A 16483-nucleotide genomic window follows, 5' to 3' on the forward strand; every position below is an offset into this window, starting at 1 on the left:
AAGACTAGGAATAGCCCAGGCGCCTGCTCTGAGTTCCTGAGAATGGCGAATGTCATCCTGGAGGCCGTCAGCCCTGCTTGGCCCTCTGTCTTACCACTTACGGAAATCAACAGGGCTTACAAGGGGTATGGTGAAAACTTCAGGCCAACAAGTTAGATAACATAGAATGGGTAATTCCCCGAGAGATACAAATGACCAAAACTGACTTAAGAAGACAATCTGAATAGATTTGTAAGGAAGAAAGAGATTGAATTAGTAATTTAGAAATTTACCACAGAGGAAGGCTCAGGTCCAGGCAACTTCACTATGATTCCATTAAATGTTCAAGGAGAGTGGGGCTGTGAGCCGGGACAGCAGCTCCTTCAGGCCTGGTGGAGGACGGCACTCTTGGACCAGCTCTGTCCTTGAGCGCTGCCCTCAGGGCAGGGCCTTAGTTCCTGGCAAGGCAGTGGCCTGAAGCCGATCAAGGCCCTGGGGGATGCTCTGGGTGAGGCAAGGACCTTATCAAAGTCTTGCCTTTCACAAGGATACAAATCCCCACCGAAATGTCACAATGTTGGAATGATGCATGAGGAGGCAGCCTGGCCAGACCCTCTCAGCCTAGACCAGCAAGGGAGTCAAGCTGGTCCTCAGGATCTAGCACCAGCCCCTCTCACCTCCAGCTGTCATGGGTGACAGTCCCCCTAAATTGTGCTGACATGGCGATACCCCTTAGAGTCTCCCAAGCTGAGCTGCTGAGAGGACAGTGAAGGGGACGGCTCTCACTCGGCTGAACCTGGATGTGAGGGAGACCACACCAGGAATCGCAGTCCCTTCAGACCTGGCCTCTGAGGATGTGGGGGTGGGGAGTGGTCACCTGCAGGCCCTACTCTAGTATCTCAGTAGTAGCAACCAAGGAATACAGGGGGCTGCTCCTGGGCTGTAAGCCTCCTGCTCTGGGGGGAGGTGACCCTTGCGTGATGCTCTGTCTGGGACATGGTCCTCATCTGCCAGCCTCTTCCACTGTCAGTGATGACTGTTTGGGGTGATGGACATCTTTTCCTGGACTGTCTGCCCCCTTCCCCCAACTCCTTGGCCTAGCTCCTTCTAAGGGAGGGGTCAGTTCCCAGCCCACTTCTGTGTGGCCAGATGGTACCAGCCTCCAAGCTGCCTATGAGCTTGGAAGGCTGCCCAGGTGGGAGCCTGGCCACATGCATCTGAGAGCCTTGGTTGGGAAACCACTATTGGGAGTAGTTGTAAGTGCAAGGAAAGAGGGTGAACTGGGAAAGTTCAGAGTCAGAGGCCTCTTCCCCTCGGAGCATGTGAGGGCACACTGTGCGTGCGGTCCTGGAAGGGCTATAATGGGAGCAGGGTTGTGTAGATTGGCCTGGGGGTTTGCCTTTGGAGTCACCTGCTGTATGTGAATATGTGGGAGCTGGGTGGTGCTTTCATGTAGGCAGCTAGGGCACGCAGATGCCAGGGCCTTGGCCTTGTGGACCCCCTGGGTTCATAGGTTGTGGTGGGCTGAATGTTGCCTCCCAAAGATATGTCTGCCAGAGCCTGTGAACATGACCTTGTTTGGAAGTAGGGTTTTAGCAGATGTAATTAAGAGCAAAGGATCGGGCTATGGAATAGGATTCTCAAGGTCTTAGAGCTCCCCTAGGCTGTGCTCACACGTACTGGTGAGGAAACAGGCACACAGAAGACCAGAGATATGCAGAGGCCCCTGTACTCCTGCTCTTCGTTCCTTAACGTAATCAAAGTGTCTTGCTCGTCATAAAACACACATGTCTTATGCTAAAATATGGTGGGTTTTGACAAAGGACTCATCAGTAATGAACCCATACGTCTGCCCAATCACCCTGAAAGTGCCATTCACCCCTTGCAGTGAGCACCCCTTGAGGAATCCCTGTAGCTTAGCCTCACCTGTTTTAAAACTGCATGTAAATGGAATCAGGAAGTATGCAGCCTTTTCTGTCTGTTTCTTTTGTTCAGTGTGATGCCTTTGAGTCTCATCTATGTTGTTTTGATTTCCTTTTCCTGTCTGATTGCTCTGGGAGGACTCCAGCCTGATGTTGAAAGAAGCAGCAAGAGAAGATCACTTCGTCTTGTTCTCGGTCTTACGGGGAAGCAGCCAGTCTTTCCTCATTACTTGTGGTGATAGCTGTGGGTTTTCGTAGATGCCCTTTATCAGGCTGAGGAAGTTCCCTTCTATTCGTAATTTGCTGAGAGGGTTTTTTGTAGTAAATGGATGTTGAATTTTTACTTCTCCCTGCCCCCCCTGCATTTATTGATATGATTGTATGGTTTTTTATATTTAATTTTTAAATTGATTTTGAAATTTGGAACCAGCCTTGCAATCCTGGGTCATGGTCGAACCAACCTTGCATTCCTGGGTGAAGCCCACTTGGTCATGATGTGTAATTCTTTGTATATTTTGCTGATTCATTTGCTAGTGTTCTGTTGAGGATTTTTCTGTCTGTGTTCATGAGGGATGTTAGTCTGTAGTTTTTTTATGCTGTCTTTTCATGGTTTTAGTCTCAGGATAATGCTAGCCAGACAAAATGGATTGGAAAATGTTCTCTCCTTTTTTCCTTTCTGGAAGAGGTTGGGTAGAATTATTATTTCTTCTTTAAATGTTTTAGATTTCACCAGTAAAACCACCTGCTCCTGGACATTTCTTTTTCTCATTTAAACTGAAAATTCAATGTCTTTAATAGTTATAGGACCATTCAGTATCTACTACATTTTGGGTAAGTGTGGTGGTTTGTGGTTTTTGGGAATTGGTCCATTTCCTCTAAGTTATCAAAGGAGAGGCATCTCTGCGTCTGACTTTGGGTGTGTCCTTTGCAACCAGAGGCCAAGAATGAGTCTTGATGAGGCCATGAGGGGCAGCTGTACCTTCAGGGCTGACCAGAGGTAGTCAGAGGGAGCCTGGGGAGACCGAGCCACCCTCATTACAACCACGCCACTGTGGGATGGTGGGCATATTTATGTCCTGTGACCACAATAACAAATTGGTACATACTGGGCAGCTTAAAACAACAAAAACTTATTTTCTCCCAGTTCTGGAGCCAGAAGTCTGATATCAAGGTGTCTAGGGCCAGAGGCTCTAGAGTGGGATTCATCCAGCCTTTCCCAGCTTCTAGTGGCTCCAGGCATCCCTTGGGTTGTGGCTGTGTCCCTCCAGTCTCTTGCCTCCATCTTCAAGAAGCTTCTCCTCTATGTCTTTCTTCTTCTGTCTCTTTAAAGGACATTCGTTTTTGGATTTAGGACATATCCTGGTAAGCCAGGATGATCTCATCTCAAGGTCTTTTATTTAATTACAATGTAAAGACCTTTTTTTTCCAAATAAAGTCATACTCACAGGTTTCGGGAATCAGGACATGGATGCATCTTTTGGGGTCCACTACTGAGCCCACCCTGATGGGTTTATGGCAGTGGCCCTCCCTGCTCCCCATCCCTGAGTGCTGCTCTTTGGTGTGGCCCTGCCTGTGAGGTGCACACGGCTAGCACTGGAACAGGGGATACCTCCCATTCACAGCCCATGTAGACCCACAGGCCTTGAAAAGGCAGAGCTGAGAGCTCTCTGAGCCCATGGGGCGACTTGCTGGTTTGTGGCTGCAGATCATCAAGCAAACAAGTCACTCTACCACGTTGCTCAGCTTCCAGCCCCAGCTGTGAGGTGGGCTTGGGTTCCTGCCCGTGGGCTGGTGAGGACCAGCTTAGCACTGACCCGTGTGCATCAGTCCATCTCCTGTCAGCCTATCTTTCCCTGTTTTCACTGGAGTAGCAGGGGCTGCAGTTTGGGTCTCCAGGTGCTGCTGCACCTCTTGCTGCCCACAGTTTCCTGACCTCTGTGCCCCACCTTGTGTGGGGTCCTATAGGCTCTCCTGTGTCCACTTAAGCCCAGGGTGGGTGCTGCCAGCCTGTGCCACCCTGGAGGCCTGCCTCTGGTTTTTGCCAGCAGCATGGCACCAATTGGAATTCCAGGCACAGCATGGGCACTTTGTTTTCTTGGATCAGAGTCCTGGCTCGCGCTGTGGCACAGCTGTGGTGCCTGAGCCCTGACAGGTGATGGGCCAGCTGTCCCCCGGCCCTGGGGTGGGGCGTTGTCCCTCTCACTGCAGCATTTAACCCTCGCTCTCCAGGCTTGCCCTGGACAGAGGGGTAGCTATGTGCCAGGTTTCCTTGCTTTCCCACATCCCTGCCAAACTTCCTGGGGAAGATGGGTCCCATTTACATCTCGTTCCCTTGGGAACTGAGCCAGTGACCCCAGGCCCCTGAAAGGTGGATTCTGCCAAGTCCAGGGACCCCAGTGTCTGTCTTTGGTCCAGTCCGAGGAGGTGCCCTGTGGTCTGAGTGGCGGCTCTGCCCCCTTGGCCCTTAGGGCAAGGCTGGGATGGGGGGGTCAATGGGAGTTGACCCAGGAAGGCACAAAGTTCCACCAAGGCACACTCCACAGGTCCCGAGGACGTGAAAATAAGAATACTAAGGTGATGCGTCTTGGTGGGTCAGCTGATAGAGCTGCCTTGAGTTCTCCATAGCTGTTGCAGCTACCTGGAGCCCTCTGGGCTTTGCTGAGGTTCCTGCGCCAGCACTCAAGAAGGCCCCCTTGGTAACTGTGTCCCAACAGTCAAGACCCTGTGACACCAGTGAATGTGGAATGAGCCAGTAGGCTGCATGCAGTGGGGGCCTGGGGCTCCTGCCAGGGGCTCGTTGCTGTCACAGCTGCCCTGGGTGGGCCGGTCAGTGCAGCTTAGACAGGGTAGGGGCTCCCACAGGACCCACCACAGCTGTGGGCAGGGTGCTGGGGTTCCTGCAGCCAGACAGTGTCCTCCTGGTGCCATCTTGGCTTCTGAGAGGGACTGGTGGACACTGTGCTGCTGGGCTTCTAGGAGGGTGTGGCATGGGTCAGTGAGACTGGGTGTGGGTTCCAGACTGGCCGAGGGCACGGCTGTCTCTGGGATGCCTTCCTTTGGAAGAGGCATTTGAACAGGGAAAGAGATTTCATCCCCAGGCGTTATGCAGCTTGTGGGAGCTTATGTTTCTACCTGTAAAGAAAGGCAGCTGGAGCCTTGGGCTGGTGGCTCCTGCTTGGAGACTGGTCCTGTGGGGCAAACACCCTTGGCCAGGGTATCTGTGTGGGCTGGGGCGTGACCACCTCCCTGAGAACAGCTTCTACTTTGGGCCCATGGGGCTGAGGGTCGGGTCCACGTGGTTGTTCCTATTTTCCAAATATTTAGCCATTCGCACAATTTATAATTAGCATGAAATGTTATACAGACAACTGCATACTTATGAGTGCATGTGTGCCCATGTGCATGCACGTATGTGCATGGGTGTGCATGTGGTCGTGCCTGTGTTCACTTCTGTGCACACGTGTGCATGCAGGGTCTCTCCCAGCCTCTGAGATGGCCACCAGTGGGGCCTTTGCTATTTCTGGGTGCTCTCTCCATTCATCCCTCACTTTCTCTCCTAGGGAATGGGATCTCTCGGGAGTGGGATCTCTCCTCCTTGGAAAAATCCACAAAATAGGTGCCAGTCCACAGCCCCATATTTGCTTTCTCAAACCCCAAACGCTTGGAAACCAGAGGCTTCCTCAGACATTTGGAAAGAATCTTAAGTTGGTCAATCCTACCCTGCATCTGCCTATGGTTCTCTGGGTCCCTGCAGAAACAGGGACAGTTGACAGTTGATGTCGATGACAGGGCTGCCTAGATCCTGCCTGTAGTGCCTGATACCATCTAAACCTCCAAACTCACCTGGCCCCAAGGGTGGCAGCTAAGGGACTAGGTGACCTGTGCTCTCCAACCCTTTACAGGTCAGGGTCTACCCAACGTCCTGTGGGGGTGGTAAAAGACAGAAGCTGTTGTGTTTCAGAAGGGTGATACCCTGGGGAGTAAAGGAAAGGCATGAGTGTTGGGGGTAGGTGGTCCGTTTCCCTCTGGCCAAGAGCCTGTCTTGACCCTTCCTCCTGGAAAGGGGCCTGTGGGGCCTATTATGTCTCTCCACGTCCCAGTGTCTTCCAGCCTGAACTTGTTAGAGATGGAAATTGGGTGCTGCTCATTGTCCCTCCTCTTTGTGCTGGGGCAGCAGGGGCTCAGAGAGGCTGGGTCTGAGCCTGGGCTGTAGGCCTGCTGGTACTCCTGGCGTGGTCACCTAGGGGACCTGGCTATGCCATCTGGGGAGGATTTGAAGTCTTTTCTTTAGATATGCCCTTGGGTGGTGGTTCAGGGAGCAGATTCCTGCCGGCCATAGGCGCAGGACCTGAGCAGAGAGGAGCTGGGGGCCTGGGACCCTCACCCTTTCTAGCTGGAGGCTAAGAAGCTGAGGCCAGTCCCTGGGACTTCCACAGTGTCCACCCTCCCCTCAGGTCTGATTGTACCAGTAATTCATGTGTATTGAGGGCAATATGCCCCTGGGTGGGGGCTGGGGTCTCTGGTGGCTCTGTCTGGGTGTAAAGTGCTCGGAGCGCGGCCAGGACTCCCAGGGGCAGGTTGGAGTCAAGGCGTCAGATGGGGACGATGCTTGAGGGATGCTGTGCAGGCTTATAGGGCTCCTGCTGCCTCATACCTCTGACCCTCTTGGGTGGGGCTGCCTATGACAGGCTGTGGGAGGGTTGGGACCCTTGGGAGCTGTGCAGCTGTCCAGGGAGGACAACTGTGATGGAACCTGTGGCTCCCTGAGCCAGGGTTGGGGAGGGGCACTGTCTGGGGCTTGTCCCCTAGGCCAGGATGTGAGCTTTGAATGTGGTGTCCATTTCCGTTTGAAAGGGCACGGTGGATGCGGTGCCCAGCGACGACGGACAGACGGAGGGACAGAGTCCAGCCTGGCGGCTTGCTCAGCGCCAGCCCTGCAGCTGCACGGCGGCCACAATGGACTGAGGGGCATTGATGGGGACACAGTTGGCCCCTGATAGCTCACTAATGGCGCTTCATATTTTTTTCATCTAGAAGAATTGTGTGAGTGTGAAAACTGAGTGGGGAGATGAGGCCACTTGATGAAGGGCCTGGAGCCCACCCCTTAAAGGAACAAGGCGTGTTTTTTCACACTTTTTCATGTGGCTCAGACAGCTGGCTCCTTAAATATTAATCATGGGTTATTGAGATGCAAATGTGTGCCCATCACTGAAAGGCCCGCAGCTGCAGGGCTGGCGCTGAATGCCCTTGCGGCCCAGGTGCAGCGCCCAGGCAGAGCCAGTGCAAGGAGGAGGTGACTCTGACGGCCCTCCCTGAGGACAAATGGAGTCGCTTACCTCCTGACAGGAGAAGAGGAGATGAGAAACGCATCATCTTGTCTTCTTGACTTTGCCCATCACAGCTTTCCCAGCTTTTAGCCTTAAGACAAGGTGTCCTTGCAGGTAGATGTGGGCCTAAAATAAAGCAGCCTCCAGCTCTTATCCAGCGAGGCGTAAAGCTTTCTCTGGTCCCTCTGGGTTCAAATGACTTTAGAAAGCTACACTCACAGGAGAAACAAACCTGAAGCTGACAACATGCCCTGGACCCTGGACAGAGGGAGGGGGTGTCTTGGGCTTTCCGAATCTCTGCAGGAGTCCCCACCTGGGTTATACTGCAGCTTAAAAACTTAGCGAACAGGAGACATCTCCAAACAGTAATAAGGGAGGGTGAGAGGCATGGCAACAAGCAAAGGGATAGTGCAGTGAGTTAAAACACAAAATAAGTTGGGGGGAAATAAAGACATCATAGGTCATGAGGGACACCAACAGACCTGTTTGCTTACGCTTTCTTACATATGTCTGTGGAAAGGCAAACACCCAGCTCAATGCTCTTTTTCCTAAACAAACTGGAAACAAAGTAGGATCTGACACTCAACAACGAAAACAGATTTTTCTGTTTAAAACACTTAAATTGTGAATTAGAACACATACAAAATCCATAAAACGTGTGGGCTCAGAAAATGTCCACAAACTTAGTGTATCTACCACATGGTCAAGAACTAGAACCCAAACCCCGTGGTCCCTCCTGGCCCCTCGTGTGCCCCCAACAGAACCATAGCTCTGGTCTGTAAGCACCGCAGTCTGGTCCTGCGTGTCCATGAATATTAGGTGATGAATGATGTCACACAGCATGCACTTGTGTGCATCTCACCCCTTTGCTCATCTGCATGTCAGGGACATTCACCCCATTTTCCGTGTGGTTGCAGAATGTCGATTCTCTTGGTTGTAAAGTATTCTATCGAGTGAGCACATGAACATCATTTGTTTATTCTCTATTTTTTTTTAAAAATAAAGTTTTTATTGTGCGATTATCTTAGATTTACAGAAAAGTTGCAAAGACAGCATGAGCATGCCTGTAGATTCCACCCAGCTTCCCCTAGTGTTAACACCTTACAGTCACGGTACAGCTGCCATACTGAGACTGACCTTGATACTTAGTGTTAATTAAACCCCAGCCTTTACTCCCATTTCACCCATCCTTCCACCATTGTCCTTTTTCTGTTCCAGGATCCACCCCAGGATCTCACTGTCATATTAGGAGGGAAAAAGAAATGCCTAGAAGGTGAAATGGCAGAGGCTAAGGCCAGGGGTGGGGACTCATCACCGAGTTCCCTGCCCTGTCTGCCTGATGAGTGATCAGCTAGTTGGGAGGTGACTAGAGGTGGGAGGCAGGGAGTTTTGGGGGTGGGGGTGTGGAAGGGTGTGCTGTGGCCCATGCTACTGGGGTAGGGAGGTGACCAAGATCTAGGGGAGCGTCCCTGAAGACAGGAGCAGGGAGATGGCATGCAACATGGATGTTGGAGGAAAACATGGGAAGGACCCTGAGCTGAGGCTGAGGCTTTCTCAGCTGGGCCGCACTTCCTTGCAAGGTGGTGCCATCTCCCTGCTCTGCGGTTTTCTCAGCCATGAAAGGAGATCCACCAAAGGCAGCACTGGATCCTGGCTTCTGGTGGTACTTCCCAGCGGCAGTCGCCCCTCTCCTCCTGCCTGCCAGGCATCCAGCTCTGCATCCCCCCACTCCCTGTGACCACCTGACCTCGGAGGCCACAGGCACCTCTATCCCCCACTCTCCTGGCACAGAGTGGGGTCGCTGGGAGGCATGGAGGGCCAGGGGTGGGGAGGGACAGCCACTCCTTCCCCACCACCTCGGAGACACCAGGTATCCATTCTACTCGTGATGGGATTTTGGGCTGTTTTTGTCTATGAACAGGCTGCTGTGACCTTTAGCACATGCCTCCTGGGGACGTCTATCCACTCTGTTGTGCACACACCCAGGGATGGGCTGCTGGGTGCTGGGCGTTGACAGCTTCAGTAGATTCTGTCATCTTAGACTTCCGGCACTTCCACTGCCCTCTGTATTGTCAACGGCATTACCCGTCTTACTTATTTCAGCCTGGCATAGTGATATTTTAGTGTTTCTTTGTTTTCTTTTGTTTTCAAAATCAACTTTATAAGTGGTGGAGTGCTAGAACTGGCTTGTACTGCCACGTGAGATCTGACCAAGCATACCCCTTCTTAGCTCTGTGCTGAGTGGTGATGCTTCGGTAGCTTGAAATCAGGCTCAGTGGGGGTATTTTGATCACAGAAAGTAAAAAACACTACAAATCAGGGCATTATCCAGAGTCAGTTGTAATTTACATAAAATAAAATGCACCTATTTTAAGTGTACAGCTTGGTGGTTTTTGACAAATATCACCAAGGCACTTACCATGCAATAGAGATATAGAACATTTCCACTCCCTCCCCCTACCCTGCGCCCCCCCCTCCAATTAATTATTCCCTTGTCCAGTCAGTTCCTCCCCAGCCTGGCCCCAGATAACCACTGACCTGTTTTCTGTCACTGTAGTTGAGACTGTCTCCCTCCCTAGAGTTCAGTATAAATAGAATCACATGGTGTGTATTCTTTTGTCTCTGGATTCATTAGCTAAGCATGTTTTTGAGGTAGAACATGTATGTGTCAGTAATTTGATCTCTTATTGCTAAGGATTATCTGTTGTGTGGATACAACACATGGGATCATCTACTCCCTACTGATGCACTCTTGGGCTGTTTTGTTGTTTTGAGTCTCATGAATAAATTTGCGAATAACATTGCTTATAGATCTCTGTGCTTTCACTTCTCTTGAGTAGATACTGAGGAGAGGAATGGCTGGGTCGCATGGTAGTACAGGCTTAATCTTTTCAGAAATGCCAAACTTTTCCAAAGCACTATACCCTTTTATATTCTGACCAGTAGTGTATGACTTTCCCTCCTGTATTTTCTGATAATTTATATAGATGATATAATTTCTTCATTAAATGTTGGCTAGAACTCACCAATCAAGTCATCTTAGCCTAAAGTTTTCTTTGTGAGGTTTTAAATTATGAATTTATTTTTTAAATTGTTATGGGGCTATTTGGATTTTCTCTCTTCATGAGTTTTGTAATTTGTCTTTCAAGGGTTTCTTTTTTCCATTTCAATTAGGATGTCAAATCCATTAGAATAAAATTTGCAATATTCTATTTTCCTTTCGGTGTCTATAGGATCTGTAATGTCCCCTCCCCCCTTCTCAATATGGGTAATTTGTTTTTTCTCTCCTTCTTGCTTCATCATTGTAGCTAGAGGTTTATCCATTTTATAAATAAGGGTTCTAGTTTTATGCAAGGTCTTTGTTGGGAGTCCCCATGTCATCAGGAAAGGTGCCTCTTCCCTGCAGCCTGTTCTGGCTTTCAAAGTTTGTTTGTATTTTTTCCCAGCATTTCTACATAGCTGTAGCTAAAGCGTTTTTGTAGTAGATTAGCTCACCATGGTGAGATTTTTAAAGGGACAACTTCTAGGTTAGGAAAAAGATGAGAGATCCTAAGAGAGATGGTGGGCCTCAACCTGGATGCTAGCATAAGACAAGAAAAAGAGCTACAGGGGTAGGAAGGAAAGAAATAACGCTGTCTACTATTTGCATATAAACTATTAGAATTAGTAAACTTCAGCTTGTTTTGAGAAATGGGCCAATGATAGTCAAAGCAGTTTTGAGAAGTCGGGGCTGAGACCACCAGTTACCAGACTGATTATATCACGTAGCCATGGCTGTCCTTTCATTTGCTCTCATTTTCCTTGGCTAATTGCATATCTATGACCATCTTTCCTAGACCACCAGGTAAAAGAGAGCCCACATGTGGTTTTGTGCTGGCTCTGAATGCTTGCTTTCTATGCCGCTGGCTAATCACTGCCTTGTGTATTGGCCCTATGCACTCAGCAAAAAGGGATGAAACCATCTGCTTGCGCTCTGCGCCCCCCTTCCCCGGGGTCCCACTACATTCTGGCAGGGTGAGGTTTCCCAGCCCCCAAGGCAGGGAGGTCCAAAGTCTCAGGACACTTAGGCTTTTTCAGGGGTTTTGTTCATTTGTCTTATTTTAAAAACTGAGGTGAAATTAACATAAATTAACCATTGTAATGTGAACAGTCAGCAGCATTTAGTATATCACAGTGTTGTACAATTATCACATCTAGTTCCAAAATATTTCATCACCTCCAAAGAAAACTGTGCACATTAGCGATCATTCCCTATTCTCCCCTCCTCCCAGCCTCTGGCAACTGCTAATTTTCTTTCCATGTCTATGAATTTACCTATTCTAGATATTTCATATAAATGGACTCATATATTAGGTGACTTTTGTCTTGCTTCTTTTACCGAGCATGTTTTCACGGTCTACCCACATTGTAACATGTGTCAATACTTTATTCCTTTTTGTGGCTGAATAATATTCTATTGTATGAATAGATCACATTCTATCCATACAATAGAATTTATCCATTCATCTGTTGGTGGACATTTGGCTATTATGAATAATGCTGCTGTGAACATTGGCTTACAAGAACTGCTTGAGTCCGTTTTAAACTTTTTTTGATATATACCCAGAAGTAGAATTGCTGGATCATACAGTAGTTCTGTTTAACTTTTTGAGGATCTGCTAGATTGTTTTCCACAATGGCTACATCATTTTGCATTCTCACCTGCAATGTATGTCCTCACCAGAACTTGTTATTCCCTCAAAAAAAGATATTGCCATCCTGGTGGGTGTGAACTGGTACCTCATTGTGTTTTCATGTGCATTTCTCTAATGACTAAGGATGTTGAGCATCTTTTTATGTGCTTGCTGGCTATTTTTCTTGGAGAAATGCCTATTCAAGTCCTTTTGAACTGGGGTGTTTGTTTTTTTGTTGCTTGGTTTTAAGAGTTCCTTATATATCCTGGACACCAGACTCTTACCAGATATATGACTTGCAAATATTTTCTCCTATTCTGTTGGTTGTCTTTTCATTTTCTTTATAATGTCTTTAGATGTAAAAAAAGTTTTAAATTTTGATTAAGTCCAATTTTTCTTTTGTTCCTCCTGCCTTTGGCATTTTATCTAAGAATCCACTGCCAAATCCACGGTCATGAATATTTACCTATCTTTTCTTCTAAGAGTTTTAATAGTTAGCTCTTATGTTTAGGTCTTTCATCCATTTTGAGATAATTTTTGAATACAGTGTGAGGTAAGGGCACAACTTGATTTAGTGTTTAGATCCATTTTTCTCAGCATTATTTGTAGAAAAGACTGTCCTTTCCCCCATTGAATTGTTTTGACATCTTTGTCAAAAATCATTTGACCATATGGGTAAAGGTTTATTTTTAGGCTCTCCATTCTATTCCATTGGTCTATATGTCCATCCTTATGCCAGTACCACACTGTTTTGATTACTGCAACTTTGTATTAAGTTTTTAAATCAGGAAGTGAATCCTTCAACTTTCTCCTTTTTTTATCAAAATTGTTTTCATTATTTGGGGCCCCTTGCAATTCCATATGAATCTGAAGACTGGCTGTTCCATTTCTATAAAAAAGGCCATTGGAATTTTGATAGAAATTTCATCGACTTTGTAGATCATTTTGAGTAGTACTGTCATCTTAACAATATCAAGCCTTCCAATCCATGAATACAGATGCCTTTCCATTTATTTAGGTCTTTAATTTCTTTCTGCAATGTTTCATCATTTTTGGTATACAGGTCTTTCACCTTGGTTAGATTTATTCATAGGTATTTTATTCTTTTGGATAGTATTGTGAATGGAATTGTTTTTAGTTTTTCAAATTGTTCATTGCTGATGTATAGAAACACTTTTTTTGTGTGTTGATCTTGTAACCTGAAACTTTGCTGAATTAGTTTATTAGTTCCATAGTGTTTTTGTGGATCACTGGAATTTTCTATACAGATTGCATATACGATGGTCGACCTGTAAGTTTATAATGGAGCTGAAAAATTCCTATCACCTAGTGATGTAGTGCAACAGTACTCACGTGTCGTGGTGATGCTGGTGTAAAGGAACCTGTGCTGCCAGGCGCATAAAAGTATAGCAGATACAATTACATACAGTACGTAATACTTGAGAATAATAAATGATTATTCACTGGTTTATGTATTTAGTGTATTCTTTCTACTTATAAAAAGTTGGTCATAAAACTATATGCTGCGTCACACTGGCAGCAGCTTCATATATCTTGTGTTTATCACACCTCTTTCTTGCATCATTTTCTCTCGTGCTTGACTTAATCCCTGGTTGTTATGTAAAACAACATGCTGTACAGGCTTGTGGCCCAGGAGCAGTAGGCTACACCATAGAGCCCAGGTGTGTGTACTAGGCTGTACCATCTAGGTTTGTGTAAGTGCACTCTGTCACGTCCACACAATGACAAAATTGCCAGATGACTCATTTCTCAGAAAGTATCCCTGTTGTTACGTAGTGCATGACTGTACATAGGACCATGTCATCTGTGAATAGAAATAGTTTTACTTCTGATGAATAGCAGTGATGGAAGTCGGCATCCTTGTTCCTGATCTCAGGGGAAGTCTTTCAGTCTTTCACCATTGTGATGTTAGCTATGGATTTTCACAAGTGCCTTTTTTCCCCCCCTCTTTAATTCCCCACGCCCTACTTCCACCCCTGACCTATGGATGTTGCCGTTTCTCCCCCTTAAGAACTGGATCTTTGAGGGCGGGGCGTCTCCTTCCACACGCTCGTGGGGTGCACCCGGGGCTTGGCACCCCCACCCCTCCCGCACACTCGGTGGTGGGGGTGGGGTGGGGAGGCCTGGTGCACCGGGGTATGGTCTATGGCTTCACCTGGGGCGCAAACCCAGGATTTTCTGTGTGTAAAGCAGATGTGCTAACCACTACACTATGGTGCCACTCCCACAAATGCCTTTTCTTATGTTGAGGAAATTCCCTTCTAGTCCCAGTTTTCTTTTTCTTTTTTTTTTTAAATCATGAAAGGGTGTTAGATTTTTGTCAAATGCCTTTTCTGCATCAGGTGACATGATCAGCTGGTGTCCTCCCCCTCCCCCCCACATTCTGTTTATGTGATGTATTGTACTGATTTTATGTTGAACCATTCTGACATTCCTGGGATAAATCCCTTTTGGTCATGGTGTATATTCCCTTTAATATGCTGTTAGATTTGTTTTGCTAGTATTTTGCATCTGTATTCATTAAAGATATTGGTACCTTTGTTTAAATTTGTCAGAGTAATACAGGCCTCATAGTATGAGTTAGTATTCCCCCTCCTCCATGTTTTTGGAAGAGTTTGGGAAGGATTGATATTAATGCTTTAAATTCTTGGTAGAATTCAGTAATGAATCTATCTGGTCCAGTATTTTTCTCTGTTGGGAGGTTTTTGATTACTTATTCAATCTCTACCTGTTATAGATCCTTTCAAATTTTCTATTTTTTCTGAGTCATTCTTAGCAGTTTGTGTATCTCGAGGAATCTGTCCATTTCCTGTAGGCATACAGTTGCTCACAGTACTCTGTTACATCCTTTTTTATTTCTGTAAGATCAGTAGGAATGCCCCCATTTCCTTTCTTGAATTATTTGTGTCTTCTCTTTGTCAGCCATGCTAAAAGTTTCTCAATTTTGCTGATTACTTTAGTAGTTTTAAAGGTCAATTTGCTGATATGTTGAGTTCCACCTTATTTAATGGCTTTGGAATTGTCCCTCAGGATGGATGTCTCTCTGAACAAGGTTGAGAGGAGTATGTGCTTGGCCTTAGAAGGTGCCAAAAATGCACTTAATCATCTTTAAGTGAGTGGAAAAAACCTCTCAGCACAGAAGACGCCAAGAGCCCCTTACGTTTGGTGAAGGCTTGCACACAGCCTGTCTTATGTGTGATGAGCTGTGCCCCTCGCCTGGTTGCTGGGGCAAGAAGGGAAGCAGAGTGTGAGTCCTCCCTGGAGACAGGCCCCTGGCTGAGCTTGCTGCTCTGGATGGAGCCAACAGCCAGGCCCAGTGGGTCGTCCGAGCACAGCCACCGCCCAGTGGACAGTGCCTGGGTGTCTAGAGTCCCAAGTCCCTGGGAACAGGCAGTGGTACAGGTGGTCTTTCCATTCCAGGTATTTTCCAGTGGAGCATGACCTGTTGGCTCCAACTCTGCAGGTCAAGCGTAGGGCTGGCTCATCAAGGTGTGGCCCCCAAGGTGGAGAGTTGGGGTCACCTCAATGTGTCCTGGTGGCAGTGTGTGATAGGGCAGAGGTCTCGTATGCCTGGGCAACCCCTAGACTAAGAAACTTTCCAGAATGTGGCATGGCCTCAGGGACAAGCTCAGCAGCTTTAGAGGGTCCTGCCTAGGACCTGGGTATAATGGTGGCTTGGGCATCCAGACATGTGACAGCCATGGGGGCATAATGCTCTGCATGGGAAGAAGCCCCCAGTGGGTGTGGACTCAGCAGAGAGCAGGTGGAATAGGAATGTGTTAATTCTCAGCTCCTTGCAGGCCAGGTGCCCGTCATCCCCTGATTATCCCTCCTTGGGGTTGGTTCCTTCCCAGGGTCAGGTCCCACCCCGAGAGCAGGGCCCCTGTCCTGTTGTCTGAGACAACCCCTGCTGCCCCTCCCAAGGATCCCGGACTTACTCTTAGGTTTTAGCAGTTGAATGTAGCAGCTCTGGCATGTTCATGTGAGTATGATGTACATTCAGTTTCCAACAGATGCCTGTGCTTCCTATCAAGTAGGGTGGAGAGCCCTCACCCATGGGCCCCAGATGGATGATTCGGGAGGAGAGCAAGGGAGGAAGAACAGGCCCCCATTCACTCACACTCAGCTGTCTGGAGGGAAGGTGAGCAAATGCCTCCTCCTCATGTCCCTGAACCTCCCTCCCCTCTGCAAGTTTCTCTTAGGCTGCCCAACAAACAGCAGATTCTAATGAGGCTGGAGAGAGGGCAGTGTCAGGCAGAGCAGATGTGAGTAGTGTTAAGGTCCTTCTCTGTCATCACATAGGCAGTTTATCCTGCAGACCTGTATTGGGTGCCACTTGGCACTGGGGGCCAGGCTGAGCTCCCCAGTAGCCCGGAACATGACCAGGAACAACCCGGGGCCCAGTGAAGGCAGGGCAAGATGGCCCTGAGGGGCATGGGCACCGAGGCCTGACAAGCTGGTGGGTATGAAGGATGGAGAGGATGTAGGGTGTGGCTGGGGTGATGGGCAGTGACCCCCAGGTTCATGCTCAGGGAGGCACGGCCATAGGAGTACTCTGAGT

Source organism: Pteropus medius, unplaced genomic scaffold (assembly GCF_902729225.1).
Source record: "Pteropus medius unplaced genomic scaffold, Ma_sr-lr_union100, whole genome shotgun sequence".
Classification (NCBI taxonomy): Eukaryota; Metazoa; Chordata; class Mammalia; order Chiroptera; family Pteropodidae; genus Pteropus; species Pteropus medius.